Raw genomic sequence first — 14,287 nt, 5'->3', positions numbered from 1 at the left:
GTTCTACTCAACTGGTTCTATTAAACTGGTTCTATTCAACTAGTTTTATTATACTGGTTTTACTGAACTGGTTCTACTGAACTGCTTTTACTGATCTGGTTCTACTCAACTGAACTAGTTCTACCAAGCTGGTTTTATCCAAATGCTTCTACTTAACTGGTTCTACTAAACTAGTTATATTAAACAGGTTCTTTTAAATTGGTTCTACTGAACTGCCTCTATTAAACTGGTTCTACTGGACTGGTTCTCTTAAATTGGTTCTACTGAACTGGTTCTATAAAACTGGTTATATCGAACTGGTTCTGCTGAGTTGGTTCTACTCAACTGGTTCTATTCAACTAGTTCTACTGTTTCTACATAACTGGTTATACCGTGTACAAATACTTTTGCAGATCACATTTCAGCTCATTTCAGATTTCCATCATGTTCTGCACGACCATTTTCATTTTAAGGTGAAAATTCCCAACAACGCTGCTGCACTTAATTTGATACACGAAGTACAGAGGGTGTGAGAACGTGTACAGCGCAACAGATAAGCTACAGTCGGTAATTGTATACCCATAAAGTGCCCCTGTATGGTAAGTGTAGCTTTAACTACACTGTTGTGCCTGACACACATGAATTTAAAGTTAAGAGGGGGCGTCCCAATACTTCTGTCCCTGTAGTGTATATTTTTAATCTAATTAAATGAAGAGTAAAAGAAAATACTGCTCTTCACATCTCCTGCAGGATTCTGCTGTTGGCTGTGATGGCGCTGGCACACGCCCATGTAAATGCCAGTCGCCATATGGGCGCATATGGCCAGAATTCTGAGAAATAATAAAGACGAAGCGAAGGCAGGTCGCCCCGGACAGACAGGATCCTGGCGCCTCAGAGACCATTTGGCAAAAGGGACGAATCTGTGATGATGGCACCAAGCAGACGGAATCAGACGTGAACAGACGATACACAGACACACGGCCATTAAATATATATATATATAATTATACACACACTGTGTATACAGCGTACTGTACACACACACACTCTGTACACACACTCTGTTCAAGCATGCACACATATACACACACTGTACACAAATGCACATGCTGTTTGTGCATGCATGCATGTAAACACACTACATATACATGAATATACTCTTCATGCCTACAAACATACACACACATGCATATATTGTTCATGCACGCATATATACACACTACTTTCGCATGCATGTGATGTTTGTGCATGCATACATTACACACACTGTAAACACATGCAAATCCTGTTCGTGTATGCATACACACACACACACACACACACACACGGTACAAATGCAGTGTACATATTGAACCCTGCCTACCATACAATCAAACCCACCCACATACACTAGCATCAATATGGAACAGTTGTGATCTCAGGTAATAGGGTGTACAACAGGGTTGAGCTTAAAACACAGGGGTACAAACATGCTGGAACAGACGAGGGCCTTCCTCAAACTGTTGCCTCAAAGCTGGACGCGTTAGCAATGGGTGTGGCTAGACTCCCGGACTAACTGTAATAATTACAAGAGGCGTGTACATTTACATTTTCTGCATTTTAGCGGACGCTTTTATCCAAAGCTACTTACAGTACTGTGACAGAATACAGTCTAAGCAATTGAGGGTTAAGGGCCTTGCTCAAGGGCCCAACAGTGGTAACAGTGGTGGGGCTTGAACCAGCAACCTTTCGATTACTAGTCCAGTATCTGTATCCAGTACCACTAGGCTACAACTGCCCCTACATACTTCTGTCCATACGTGTCTGTAGGCAGAATAACTCTGAGGTTTACCACCGCGCCGCTATAAACCCGGTTTATTCTGGCGGCGTGACGGGTGTTAGCTGTGTTTTATGGGGACATGAGGGGCGCGGCGAGTCTGAGATAAGCTCATAGCGTGAACCCGCCGCCTGGCCTGCACAAACCCGGCGAGAACATACACCAGCGCTCCGACTCCCAATCAATACCATGATTGGTCACCTGCGCTTAACGGGTTCCTGGTTCTACCATGATGAAGTGTGACGGAAAACAGCGCCAACCAGAAATGGGGGCAAAAGCAAGGGGGGTGGGGGGTGGGGGGGTGTAAAGGGTTGGAATTCTGCTATTTACCGAAACCATTTTCCATTTAATATACGGCCCATAAACGCCGGGCGGGTTTGATGAATGTGTACAGTGAACGGAACATTACTAACTTAATTAAACTATGATGGCCTACCTAAATATCTCATCAATTACACCGCCGGCCCGCCGAGCAATTTCATTACCGCACGCACCAATAAAAAGCCAGAGCCGTCGCCCCTGTCCGAGGAGCAGGGGGTTATTTTAGAGATTTTCCTATGGACGGCGGTCGCTCGGCCTGTTTCCTTCAGGATTTATGGGAAGAAAAATGGACCGACGGCGGCTTCTATTCTTTTCATTTGCATTAATAAGTCCACTTTTACAAAGATATTCAAAAGAGAGCTTTCTGTCTGATATTCGGTAGCAAACGCTGGTTTCTACGGCAGAGAACGAGGTACCGTTATTTTTTAGACACGTCTGGAAGCATTAAGGTGTCCGAACTTCAGGTCAAGCAGCCACATACCGCAAGATTAAATAAAAAACAATATTAAACGTAATGGGAAAGCCTTATGTGTTCGTTTGTTTTTTCCATTTGCATTATGCACTGGTCAAGGAGAACCACACACTAGCACCTTCTCTCTTCAGTAAGGCGGAATCGGAATATACAAAGTATTTTATTCTGCAGTTCGTCGATCAGACAGTAGGAGTCACCGTTTCACCAGCAAGCAGCTTAAACGGGACCCAAACTCAATACTGAAGACTCACCACCCAAACTTGAGATTAACCAGCTAACCAGGCACACTTAACCAGCTAATCCCTGCCCCCTGACCTGAACCCAAACCCGCCAGAAGCACTACAACACGGTCTGACCGTTCGGATCAGCGTATCCTCACCGACGGTTTGTTTCCTTTATTATTCATGTATACTGAACAGTGGTTTGGGCGTCTGATACTCAAGATCCCATCAAAGACGTTCGTCTGCACACCCAAACAAACCACGACTTTGAAGTGTCTCACAGGTTCGCTTTTCTAAAGGTCGAACAGATCCGAAAAACAAGCAGGGGTCCAGAGGAGCGGCGCCAAAAACACGCAGACACGGTGTACTGGTTATTATTTAATACCACCGTGCTGCTCATGTACGAGTGCTTTAATGTTCTGATCAATTATTAAAGCTCTCTGTACACACACACACACACACACACACACTGTATTAACTCTCTCGGCTTTCACGCTTCACTGAACCTGGACCTTGAACCTTCAGTGGCCACAAACAACATTTAAAAGTGTACGTTCATTATTTAACAGTATTGATCTCCGTAATCAAATAATCACACAGAAAGAGCCGGTCAGTATCAAAGAGAGAAGGAGCGCTGAGTGAAGAGAGAACCATTCTGTCAGAAGAGCTCCAGATGAAAGAGAAACACACTTGTGAAGGAGAGAGGATTTACATTAATGTAAAGATCTATATGAGAGGAGAGAGTGCTCTGAGAGAGCAGGAATAATGAACATCAGGTTCTGGGGATCAAAGACTGACTGACAAGTGAAGGATGGGTGGATAGATGAGAGGATGGTGATGGTTAGATGGATGTATAGCAGATATTTAAATGGATGAGCAGGTGATTGGTAGATGGATGGATGAATAGATAGATAGGTTAGATAGATAGATGGTTAGACTTTAAGGAATGACTAGATGGGTGTTTGGACTGATGAATGAATGAATATATTAATGGGTGGTAAATTGGTGAGTTGGCGGCTGGGTAGAGCTTATTCTGGTGGCTGGATGAGTGTTTGATTTGATGGATGGATGGATGAATGGATAAACTGATGGTGTGGTGAAGAGATGGATGACAATATAGAAGGACGGGTGTAGCCATTTGGCTTAGCATACATTCAATCATCCATCCACCCATTCGTGACTCCAACCATCCATTCACTCAATCATCCAGTATCTATTTATCAATTCATCCATTAATCATTCATCCATCCAATCATCCAGCATCTGTCCATCCATCCGTTCATTCAATCATTTAATATCCATCCAGACCAGTTCTACAGATCTGATCTGTGTAGAGCTGCTGCTGAAGAGAAAAATATTCTTTAAATTTGTACAACAGAAATCAGAGCGTTTATTACAGCACCAAACACACACGCTCAATAATCTGGTGCTTACAGAAACATTTAGTCATATCTACACCCCCCGCTCCGTCCTCTCGGCTCTGATTCAGTTTTACTCTGAGGTTTGATTGAATGTGACGGATCTTAATGAAGTTTCTGCTGCTCTCTGTATTTCAGACTCTGTAACATCAGAAATATAATGAAGTCCTGATTCCTTTTACATCACAATCATTTATCTGCTCCTTAAACAACTGGTACATCACTCTTCCACACCAGAGAGAGAGAGAGAGATCCTGACGCCGTGTGCCTGCTAGCATCGCTTTAATTATGTAGGATTTTCTCTACATGATCGATCTGAAGGAACCGGCGCTAATACAAGCTCGACGTTCCAGCACATTCAATATTTCATATCCATCAGATCTTTATGATTAATGGTTTTACATTCGTCCTCCCCAAGCACTTCGGTTTTCAGACTTTCTATCTAAATAAAGTCTCGCGGCCCCTCGTTAGCTTTAATTACAAACGGTAAAATAAAGCCGTCCTATTATACTGGGTTTCTCAAAGCCAAAACATAATAATTAAATCAACAAAATTTAACACGTTAACACAAAATTTACTTGTCCACATGCACCCCCATGTGGAGGCTTTACGTTACATCATGTGACCACATTGCTACTATGTCGTTTCTGATCCGCTACCCATTATGGTGGCACAGTGGGTAGCACCGTCACCTCACAACAAGAAGGGCTTGGGTTTGTTTCCCCAGCCAGGCGGTCCAGGTCCTTTCTGTGTGGAGTTTGCATGTTCTCCACGTGTCTGTGAGGGTTTCCTACAGGTGCTCTCTCTCATTATACAGGCAAAAGTATCTGGACGCTTGATTATGAGCATGTTGTACGTGTGCATAAACATCGTCCTCTGTCCTGTGTAGCTTTAATATCATCCACACTTCTGGGCAGCCTTTTTACTTTTATACTGGAGTGTGACTGTAGGAATTTGTGCCCACTGTTTCAGTCAATAGAGTCAGTCAGGTCAGGCACTGATGCTGGAAGAGTTGAGTTGAATTTGCCCAAAAAGTGTAGAGTTGGGTCAAAGTACGCCTTTATAGGGCTGCATAATCATCCCTGAAGAGAGAGGGGACTTCCCCAAACTGTTGGCTGAGTGTTTCATCCTCTTTATGAAGGGTGTCCACATACTTTTGGTCATATAGAATGTATTGATTGAACAGATCAGCATTTCAGAGTAAAATCTTTATTTATTTATTTATTGGGGATAATATACACCTCAGCGCAGCTTGTAGCGGACAGGCTAGCCTCCGACAATCCCCGCTCTTTATTTCCCATCATTCCATCCCGTCCGCTATCAGCTCTCTTAGCGGCGATCCGTGTTTTCCATCCGCTAGTTCATCATCATCATCTTCATCATCATCGATAAGTGGAATCCAGTGCATATTTTCCGGTCTGTGTGTTGCACTGGCGTTGGTGCACGATGTAAAGCATTAAACAATGGGCCCGGCGAGCTCGCGGCGAGTGCGCGGCTGTCTCGGCGGGAATGATTTATTGCAGAGCGAGGAGTCCTCGCGTGTTTCGGTGAGGCTGCCCACTGTAAAATAAGCTCATTTATATTCCATATTGCCTAGGCCGGCTTACTTAATATTCCCATCAGTGAGAGCCGGGCGGAGGATCGGCGCTGGTTCTGATGGAGGATAACCGATCCTCTCTTTAGCTCTGAGGAGCGTGTCAACATTATTAAACGCAATTCGCTTCGTTACGTTACATTAACGCAGGACGAACAGGTTAAGAGACCCGCTGGAAGCTGCCGGTTCAGATCTGACATCTAACGGTGCTTCCACGAGACCTGCAGCTTTACTTATGGCTGTTCTCTACCACCACTGCTGCTCCAGGGTCCAACAGCACCAGAAAAAGCTTTGTACCAAATATTTACCCAAACGCTTTTATATCAGGTCATTAAAAACATTAATGACTGAGATCCAGCCTATTCATATACTTATTACTTAGCCAAACCATGCATCAATCCAGTGACTATCCAGTATCCATTCATCCACCCAGTATCCATCTTGATTCATCCCTCCAATATCTAAATAAATTAAATATTTATTATATAAACAATTATTATAAATAAATAAAAAGATAAATAAATAAATTAAGTAATTAATAAATGAATGAATAAATAAATAAATAAAAACAAAAATATATTAATACCTAAATAAAAAATAAATACATTCATAGATAACTAAAACAATAAATAAAACACTAAATAGATAAATAAATAGATGGGAACTAAATAAATACGTAAATAGACGAATAAATAGATAAATTAATTAATTAATAGATAAATAAAAACAAAGATCGATAAATTAATACATAAATAAATACAATAATAGATAACTAAAATAATAAATAAAATAATAAATAAATAAATAAATACATGGAAACAAAATAAATAAATAAATACATAACACAAATGATTGAATTATATAAATATAAGTGAATTAAATCACGCAGGCAGATTAATTTATTATTAAATACTTATCCTGAACACAGTAGCTAAATTTAGTCCTTATTTATCTCTAGATGTTTTCCTCTCTCCCCCGCGCTGCAGAACGATGTTTTTACACGCAGTAACAGATCTTATATTTACTCTGCCGGCTCTCAGACCTTTATAATAAAATAAATGATTAAAAACACAGCGGGACAGCGAGACGGTTTGTGCTGGAGGCTGAAATATTGATTTGTGGAGCAGAACTGCAGCAGCTCCAGTAACTCAAACAGCATGAAGAAGAAATAAAGAGATTTATTTAGGGTTGTTAGAATACAGTGGGGTTTAGTGTTTCATGTTTAGGATTGATTAGCTTTTATTTTAGATCTGATTCAGGGTTCGTTTGAGCTCTCGTGTTCCTACAGAAACCCGTTACATTTTCAACATGAACAGAATTATTTCAGTTATACAGAACCACCATACCGCTTATATTCACCCTGAATAAGGAGACGCCACAGGGTGCGGCACTCTACAGCCACATCTACCTGCCATCATCCACAACACCCAGGAGCCGAGGTTTGAGGTGAAACAGAAGGACTTCAGCACAACCTGATCTCTGATTGTCATCTTTCTAAACCAACCAATCAAACCAATCAAACCAACCTAACCAAACAACCATCCAAATCAACCAAACAACCATACCAAACCAACCCAACTAACCAAACTAACCCAACCAACCAATCAACCAACCAAACCAACCACAAAGCTGCAAGCATGTCGAGGGCCGGGACATAAAACAGGATGAATTGCAGGTGAAAATTAGTGGCACATTTGCCTGTGATCAGGTTTGTGTACTGGTATGGTAGGTAATGAAGCCGTGCTCGACACTAGATGACCTGGTTGTTATGGGGAGAAATCATTACCACGGAGCATTCAGGCTGTAAATGAGGTCTCAAGTACCACAGAAAACCGAGGGGGGGGGCAAACAATGGTATACACACACAAACACACACACACACACGATCAATACACTAATTCACTTACAATCACAGTCGATCTATACACCCATTGAACTTGCACTAAATTTGAAGTGCTTTATTTAGCCGAGGCGTGAGAGCGTTATTTATTTCTGTTTCTTTTGAGTTCTGGCTCAGTGTGCAGCACATTAAACACATCAAAGCAACATGCAGGAACAAAATAATAATATATGTTTTTAATTATTAATGTTCTTTATAATCAGAACAAGGTCAGATCTCAAAACATCACAAGATTCTGTATTAAATCCACACGACAGATCATGGTACACATGTTTACATTTACAGCATTTAGCACAAGCTTTTATCAGTTAAAACAATGAAAGATTAAGGGCCTTGCTCAGGAACCCAACAGGGAAAAGACAGGATTAAAATAAAAAAGTGGGTGGGGTCCTCAAGACTGTGTAAGGACCCTGGTTAGTAGCCCGAGGTGCCTGTACAGAAGTGGAGGAACGTGGAGATCAGCGTGTGACTCTCCATTAGTGAGACTGACCTCACGCACCGATCCACCGAAGTACGTGCGAATAAGAAGGGGTTGGAGGGAGGGCGTGTCAGGAGAATATACCCTCCTCGTACACCATCAGGGTCTCCAGCAGAGGAAGAGGAACCGGCTACGACTAAACTGGAAGATGAAGGGAGGAAATGCAGAAATAAAAGAGTTCCTGATGAATAGATGAGCGCGGCGTACACGTGTGTTGACGTTCTCTGGCCCCTCAGCTCAGAGATGAATGGATGTGAGCAGTGATGTTCTAATTGCCTCCATCCCATTACAGAAGCTTGTTTTTCTTGATTACTTTGATGTTCAAATGGGAGCACTGGGGCCATTCATATTTACTTATTTATTCTACCCCACCGCCTCCCTCTGGCTCTCTCTCTCCAGTCATCACTGTAACACTCCAGCGCCCCCTGCAGGCAGGACCCCACCCTGATCTCACCCACCCGAGGCTCGCTCCTCCCGGCTGTGGATTTATGATCCCGTCTCTGTTCTGTATGAGATTCCATTTAGCCGGGTTGTTTGTCTCTGTGCTCTGTTATGTCGCCTGGAATACGAGGCTCACATCCATCAGACTAAAGACGTCCAGCTGTAACCACGTCCAGGTCCGTCTCTGAGATCTGGTATCTTTGTGGCAACAGATTAGGGAAGGCCCTTTCCAATTCCAGCACTCATGCTTCATGAAATAAAATCCTAAAATCCTGCCTGCATAAAGCCTGACCTCACTGCTGCTCTTGTAGACGTATTACAGCAGTCGTGTTCCAAATGGGGGTGACAAAAGCTCTGCTATCAGCCGGCCGGGCGCCTACACAGACACACGATCAACTAGCGTGTCTGTAGGGGGCAGGACGACAGCTGAAACAGGGTTCCTCGTCACCGGTGCAAGTGCGCCCTGACCGATCGAGGAGTCTGCACATTGGCAAAACCTTGTCCTGCATTAAGCCTGACCTCACTGCTGCTCTTCTAGATGTATAGAAGTGAATTACAGCAGTCGTGTTCCGAAATCTCTGTAGAATGAAGGCGATGAAACTTCATTATTAATTTAAGGTTCTGTAATTTTCAGGTTCAGGTTCGTTCGCAGGTTTGGATCTGTCTGTGTGTTTGGTTTTTACATCTCTCTGTGACACGACACACTGCACTACTCGTCCTATTTCTTCTGCTCCGTGTTTCCAGAAGAATATTTCTATTTGTGGCTGCGGATGGGAATACAAATACATCAAGCGCACCAACATGACATGTTCTGTTCTTCAATTACTTTGCTGGATTCAACCACGTGGGTTAAGAGCCAACAAACCATAAGTTCTCCTGACGTTTTCTTCCCCCTCCGGTGACCGTTGATGGATTTTCCCTGACAAAGCATTCATTATCTCATAGAACAGAGAGCAATAAATTCTCTCTCTCTCATGTCTCTCTCTCTCTCTCATGTCTCTCTCTCTCTCTCATGTATCTCTCGCTCTGTTTCTACTCGGTTTTGTCAAAATCCACATGAGATCTAGTTTAAGGCCGAGAGCGAGCGCTGAATTCTGTGTTATAATTATAGAAGATGTAATTGGGTTCGAGTCCTCGGCTGTAAGACGACGTACCGCACGATAAAACCAGCTCATTATCCGGCAGAATGATAAAAAACGACTAAAAATAATGTGATGCCGTGCAGGCGGACAGAGCAAATCAACAAAACTGAATTAAAGACCTGATTGACACTAAAAAGCCTGCAAAAATGAACACGTCCTCAAATTAGGGTGTTCCTGCCTCGCGCTTAGTGTTTCCCTGTGAACCGGACCCACCACAGCCCTGACCAGGATGAATCAGGTGAAGAAAATGAAAATAAAATGAAAGAGTAAACGATTCCACAATCTTTAAGCAGTGACAGAAAACGAAAGGTCAAGCACTCGGGTGGTCCAGCTTTCCAGTTCCAATCTCTGCTGTGCTATCGGCCGGCCTGGCACCTGCTCGGACACAAGACTGGCTGCATGTCAAAGACTGATATTAAAGCTACAAAGGAAGGAGGAAGCGATTCAACACGGTGGCTCGGTGGGTAGCACTGTCACCTCACAGCTCTGTGTGGAGTTTTGCATGTTCTCCCCGTGTCTTTGTGGGTTTTCTCCGGGTGCTCCGGTTTCCTCCCACAGTACGAAGACGTGCAGTCAGATTTACTGGAGATGTCAAAGTCTTTCTAAGTCTCTTAAGTGTGTGTGCTGTGATGAACTGGGTGTGTCCTGCACTTCGCCCAATGAATCAGACCCACCGCGACCTTGACCACGATAAAGTAGTGCTAAAACAGACAGTAAATGAACGTCCGACAAGCTCATGGTCAGGTGTCCTGAATCTGGTAAAAGCATACAGGAACATGAGACGAGCAAGTGAAGTACGCTGGTGGGAGCATCATGATATGGGGCAGAGACGGAAATGTGAACGCAGTCCCCGTTTGGTCTCGTCTTCTCGGTCAGGCCAGTACATAATAGCAGAAAGATCTGAGTGTGTTGTGAAATAGAATATTCATAATTATTTATAAATTCTGATATTTTAATAAGCGTAGAAATAAAAACAGTCGTTTAGAGCTTCAGTTCAGAGGCTCTAATTACTTTAGAAGAATAATGCCGCCCTGAGTCTTTATAAAAAACACTTCTGTCATGTGTCATTTTAATATTCCATCATTTATTTTATTTACAAAACAAGCCATTCAGGGTTAATACGAATCAAAACCCTGACCTGCACATTTGTACACGCGTGATTTTCTCATAACAAAAGAAGCGCTAATGCAATAACGCCGGGAGTAACCACTGTTCTCTATTAGAGATGCAAATGGTCCTGCTGGACTCCGCCGAGACCGCAATCAGCACAACATTACACAAATATAAACACATTATCCCTCATTATAGAGCCAATCCAGCTTTCTGCTTCCATCACACACACACACACACACACACACACACACACACACACACACACACACACACACACACACACACACACACACACACACACACACACACACACACACACACACACACACACACACACACACACAGTGGAATTGATCCGGCTGGTTGCCATGGAATCACCGGGGAAGAAGAGGAGGAACAAAAGCAGAGGATGCATAAATAAATTGAACTGTGTGTTTATAAAGCCGGCGTCCGCATGTGTACAGCTATAACAGTATATTTATGTGTGTTTCTGGTGTGTGTACATGTGTACACAATGGCAACCTGGCTGTAGTGGGGCTTGAACCAGCAAACATCTGATTACTAGTCCAGTACTCAAACCATTGAGCTACAGCTGCTTTAAATACTAATTGTTTACATTAATTTAAATTTAGCGGATGCTTTTATGCAAAGTGACTTTCAATTATGGCTGAATACAATGCAAGTGAGAAGCCTTGCTTAGGGGCCACACAATGGCAACCTGGCTGTAGTGGGGCTTGAACCAGCAACCATCTGATTACTAGTCTAATACTCAAACCATTGAGCTATTGCTATAAATATCAATCGTTTATATTAGTGTAATTTACTGGATGCTTTTATGCAATACAATGCAAGTTAAGGGCCTTGCTTAGGGGCCCAACAGTTGCCGTGATGTGGCTTGAACCAGCAACATGTAAAATACTGTAAGTGTGCATTTATTTATGTTGCTGTTTGGCTGTAAATAAATAAATCAACAATACTGAAATCCTACCCATGACTACCCATGGGCTGTTTGCTTTCTAAAGAACTGAAGAGCAAACAAACCAGATAAACTTAACACCATTTACAGAATAAACAAACACGCCACACTGCAGCAGTGCTGGACAAACTCTAAATAAAGCTAGTTTACCTGTTACAGGTGATAAACAAACAAACACTAGCTGTATAGTAGAGGTTACAAACACACACATTCACTTCAAACCAATTTAACTCTACAGTCATTATGCTAGTACAGAATTGGACAGTATAATGAACTGCTGCAGAGCTACAACTCCAGTGCAGGAATAAACAATGGAGAATATTTACAATACATGGTATATACATACAGAAGAAAAGTGCACACAATATATACACACAGTGCAAAATGTCCAGAATATCAGCATTAAGTGTGTATAGTGTCTGGATATGTGTTACTGTATATAGTGATGTAATAATGTGTGTGAAGCTTCATAACATCTCGTAATAATAATAAAGCCACAAGCTTCATAACCATCTTATAATAATAACAATAACACCAAAAGCTTTAAAACTCCCTCTATAATAATAATAATAACAATAACAATAACAATAATAATAATAATAAAGCCAAAAGCTTCATAACCACGTCATACTAATAATAATAAAACCTTTTAACCCCCTGGGTGCACTGACAGGTATACAAGCACTAACTGATGAACAGTAGTTCAGTGTAACTGAGCCACGGCGGGTCAGACTGAGACAGAACCGCACTGACCTGCTGTCATCACACCGCGATCCAACCATCTGACCGCCGGTTCTCTTACTGTTCGGTCCTCCGGGTGTCTCTCGGGTCAGTTGTATCTGTTTAACCAGAATACACCTAAAAACTAACAAACTAAACTAGTTAAACTAAACTAAACTAGTTAAACTAAACTAAACTAACCCGCTCTGAGGAGAACACAGTGAGGGGGGGGGGGGGGGGGCGGGTCCAGGTGAAGCACCACACCTGACAGGAATGAGACACGAACCTGATTCGCTGGGTGCTTAGTGAAACTACAACACTACTGTGGCTAAAACACAGCAACACAAGAGGATAAACACAAACATAAGATAAAAATAAGGATTTGCCTACGAGCTGTAGGTGCAGCAACATGCTAATGCTAACTGTGTTTATAAAACGAATTCTCTGAAATACCTCACAGTCACCAAGAAGTTTAGAACTATTAACAAAGTTTGTGATGAAATTAAATGCCATTATGAGCCAGACCTTCACATCCATCATTGGTTCTTTGCTTTACAAATAATTTATGAGTAAATAGACACAACATTTAAACAAAAAGTCACAAATACTGTTTCTAATCGTGTGGAAAGTCTTTCGGGTGGGTGTCCACTTACTTTACATGGACAAAAGCATTGGGACGCCTGACCATGAGCTTGTTGGACGCCCCTTTCCAAAACTGTGTGCATTTATATTGAACTGCATCTGCTTTGTAGACTTTGGAGTGTGTCTGTCAGGATTTGTGCCCATTCAGTCAACAGAGGCGATCGTTCTCAAGGCTCGGTGTGGGTAACCAAAGCTGCTTTGCACACAACTAGTCAAACCATGTGTTTATAAAGCTTGCTTTGTGCACGGGGTGTAATCATGCTGAATGAAAAGAGAAAGGGGACTTCCCCAAACTGTTGGCACAATGTTAAAAGCTTATCATTTATGTTATATCATTTTGTACACCTGTTAGCAATGGATATAGTGGACAGTTGTAGCCTAGTGGTACTGGACTAGTAATCAAAAGGTCACTGGTTCAAGCCCTATTACTGCCAGGTTGCCACTGTTGGGCCCTTGAGCGAGGCCCTTAACCTTCAATTGCTTAGAAAATATGCTGTCATGGTAATGTAAGTCACTTTGGATAAAAGTGTCTAAAAAATGCCAAAAATGTGAATGGATAAGGCAGAAACGACTACGTTCAGTTATTAGGAGGGGTGTTGACGTGCGTTGGCTCTATAGTGTACACAATTTAATACAATGAGCTTTTACTATACTGTTTTTAATCTGTGTCAATATTTCGTTTTGCTGAATGCACAATAATAAAATGTCTATAATGTTATTCATTCATTTATTTACACTTACTATTCCACCCTGACCTGAGCCAACTAAAGCAACTACTCACAAGGCAGGAGTACGCCCTGGACCGATACACTTACTTATGTGTACTCTGAAGACTGTGTTGTGATTGAATTATCTCAGTGGGAATTTCACACTGGAATCCAAATAAGCAAGGACGGCGTTCCACTCCACCGAGGCCGAATAAATCTCAGGTCCCTGCAGCGTCAGCACTGCCAGCGGCAACACCGAGCAATTAGAGGAGACGTGCGATAATAACATCTTTGTTTAAGAGCTTTGGCTGGGTTCAACCATATTTCCCCCATCGAACAAGACTTCA

This window comes from Trichomycterus rosablanca, chromosome 27 (genome assembly GCF_030014385.1).
Source record: "Trichomycterus rosablanca isolate fTriRos1 chromosome 27, fTriRos1.hap1, whole genome shotgun sequence".
NCBI classification, from domain to species: domain Eukaryota; kingdom Metazoa; phylum Chordata; class Actinopteri; order Siluriformes; family Trichomycteridae; genus Trichomycterus; species Trichomycterus rosablanca.
This window is presented reverse-complemented; position numbering follows the sequence as displayed.